This window comes from Salvelinus sp. IW2-2015, linkage group LG13, assembly GCF_002910315.2.
Source record: "Salvelinus sp. IW2-2015 linkage group LG13, ASM291031v2, whole genome shotgun sequence".
In the NCBI taxonomy this organism is placed as follows: domain Eukaryota; kingdom Metazoa; phylum Chordata; class Actinopteri; order Salmoniformes; family Salmonidae; genus Salvelinus; species Salvelinus sp. IW2-2015.
This window is the reverse complement of record NC_036853.1, coordinates 39,789,750-39,793,201: the sequence shown is the minus strand read 5'-3', so window position 1 is coordinate 39,793,201 and position 3,452 is coordinate 39,789,750.

Sequence of the window (3,452 nt, the reverse complement as noted above, 5' to 3'; positions counted from 1 at the left end):
AATCAGAATTAGTTAGGTAACATAGATAAATAAGATGTTTTATTTATTTTCATACTATGCTTACTTTATACTTGTCATTAGAATGTCTTCTTTTGGACTATACTGTTGGCAGTTGCATTTTCCTATCTCCTCTAGGGAAAAGTCACTTGGGGCCCAGAGAGGGGAGAGGTCAGGCTTGTCTTTTACATGTCTGGTAATATGCAGAATATCAGAAAGGGAGAAGTCACGTTTGAACATTGTCTTGCATATGTGAATATATCTGTGAAACCATGTGAAGGGCTATGTCTGTACTCCAGTCATACCCTCCTTTTCCCATTGGGGGAGGAGTATGACAGTGTCTGGAACCATTATACCACCCCTCTGATGTGAACTTATCTTTCATAGTATATGACCTAGAGGCTCACTCCCCTCAGGGAGCTTGTCCAGGGTGGGTTGTATTTGAGATGGAGTATCTCAAATTGACAATTGAATTAGGTATTGTTTTGGTAATATGAAGTACCAAGAACGAGAAGTAGAACCTCGTAGAGACCAAACTGAACGATAATTTATAGCTAATGCTATCTGGCTATGGGATACTCCTCTTTCAAGTAAAAGGCTCTTTGTGAAGTTCCTAAGATCTGTGGTTCGTCATGTGAGTTGAGAGGGGTGTATCTTGGCTATAAAAGATACTAAGAATTGTTTTCTAAGCACTCAGAGAATTCATTTATAGACACTGAATTGACCTGAGAGTCAAAGGGCTATGGTGAAGCTCATATAAGTAAAGATGGAGTTTAAAATATAACTCTGACTTGTGTGTGGTTTGTAAACTCTTTCCATTTAGTAATACAGGAAATAACCACGACACCACTCTACTATAAATGCCTGATGGTGGAGTACTGCAGAGATGRTTGTCCTTCTGGAAGGTTATCCCATCTCCACAGAGGATCTCTAGAGCTCTGTCAGAGTGACCATCGGGTTCTTGGTCACCTCCGTGACCAAGGCCCTTCTCACCCAATTGCTCAGTTTGGCCGGGCAGCCAGCTCTAGGAAGAGTCTTGGTGGTTCCAAACTTCTTCCATTTAATAATGATGGAGGCCACTGTGTTATTGGGTACCTTCAATGCTGCAGAAATGTTTTGGTAACCTTCCCCAGATCAGTGCCATGACACAATCCTGTCTAGGAGCTCTCAGAACAATTCCTTCGACCTATGGCTTGGTTTTTGCTCTGACATGCACTGTCAACTGTGGGACCTTATATAGACGTGTGTGCATTTCCAAATCCTGTCCAATCAATTGAATTTACCACATCAAGGACGATCAATGGAAACAGGATGCACCTAAGCTCATTTTTGAATCTAATAGCAAAGGGTCTGAATAGTTTACATTTTTATAAAATGAGCAAAAATGTATTAAAACCTGTTTTTGCTTTGTCATTATGGGTTATTGTGTGTAGATTGCTGAGCATTGTTTTAAATGTAATCAATTTTAGAACAAGGCTGTAACATAACAAAATGTGGAAAGAGTCAATGGGTCTGAATACTTTCCGAAGGCACTGTACATGTAGGTAGGGGTAAAGTTATAGATAATAAACAGCGAGTAGCAGCAATGTAAAAAAAGAAGGGGGGAGGGGGGTGTCAATGCAAATAGTCATGGTAGCCATTTGATTAATTGCTCAGCAGTCTTATGGCTTGGGGGTAGAAGCTGTTAAGGAGTCTTTTGGACCTAGACTTGGCGCCTTGTATAGAGGTCATGGATGGCAGGAAGATTGGTCCCAATGATGTACTGGGTCATACGCACTACCCTCTGTAGCGCCTTACGGTTGGATGCCGAGCAGTGTCGTCAGCAAACTTAATGATGGTGTTAGAGTCGTTCTTGGCCATGCAGTCGTGAGTGAAAAGGGAGTACAGGAGGGGACTAAGCACACCCCTCTGAGGGGCCGAGTTGAGGATCAGTGTGGCAGATGTGTTGTTTCCTATCCTTACCACCTGGGGGGGACCGTCAGGAAGTCTAGGATCCAGTTGCAGAGGGAGGTGTTTAGTCCCAGAGTCCTTAGATAAGTGATGMGCTTTGTGGACATTATGGTTTTGAACACTGAGCTGTAGTCAATTAACWGTATTCTCACATAGTTGTTCCTTTTGTCCAGGTGGGAAARGGCAGTGTGGAGTGCAATTGAGATTATGTGGATCTGTTGGGGCGGTATGCAAATTGGAGTGGTTCTAGGGTTTCCGGGATAATGGTGTTGATGTGAGCCATGACCATCCTTTCAAAGCACTTCATGGCTACAGATGAGAGTGCTACGAGGCGTTAGTCATTTAGGCAGGTTACCTTGGCATTMTTCAGCAAATGGGACTATGGTGGTCTGCTTGAAACATGTGGGTATTACAGACTTGGTCAGGAAGAGGTTGAGCATGTCAGTGAAGACACTTGCCAGTTGGTCTGCGCGTGCTGTGAGTACAAATCCTGGTAATCTGTCTGGCCCTGCATTCATTTAAACCAACATAAATGGAGGCAGGCGATAGTGGCTCAAGTAACGTTGTCTGGTATCAATAAAGGCCAATCATGTCTGTTCACGAAAGTTCAGGTTTTCAATGTTTTTTGTAGTAAGAGCCAGTGGGGGGACACTAGTGACTCATTGTTCAGATGTGAGCGGTGAGTGTTAAGGCAAAAAAGTTTCTATAATCCACAATGACTTGTTGAGTGCGATCGAAAGGAATTCGCCCCAGCTGGGAGTCTTTACTGGTGCGGATGGAACGAGAGGGGGTTTCTGTCCCAAAGCAAGCACCAGTTAGCCTGGAGCTAGCCTGGAGCTAGTCCCTTCTCTCGGCTAGCCAAAGATGTCCATCAGATAATTTCCTGGGTTTCTACACCTCTTCTGCCAATTGGCCTGGACCCTTTGCTGCCGACATGGAGCCCCGCCAATCCATCACGACTGGTCTGCCGACGTAATCGTCCGAGGGGGTTTAACAGAGTCTCCCATTGCGACGTCCCCCTGAGGCCCATCTGCTAGCCCCGGCCTGCTAGCGGTCTGAATCGCCGTGCCTCCAGCTCGCCTAGCTACTCACTGGACCCTATGATCACTCGGCTACACATGCCTCTCCCTAATGTCAATATGCCTTGTCTATTGCTGTTTTGGTTTGTCATTTCTTATTTCACTGTAGAGCCTCCAGCCCTGCTCAATATGCCTTAGCTAGCCCTTATGTTCCACCCCCCACACATGCGGTGACTGCACCTGGCTAAAATGGTGCCTCTAGAGACAAAACCTCTCTTATCGTCACTCAATGCCTAGGATTACCTCCACTGTACTCACATCCTACCATACCCTTGTCTGTACATTTTGCCTTGAATCTATTCTTCCGCGCCCAGAAACCTGCTCCTTTTACTCTCTGTTCTGAACGCACTAGAAGACCAGTTCTTTTAGCCTTTAGCCGTACTCTTGTCCTACTCCTCCTTTTTTCCTCTGGTGATGTAGAGGTTA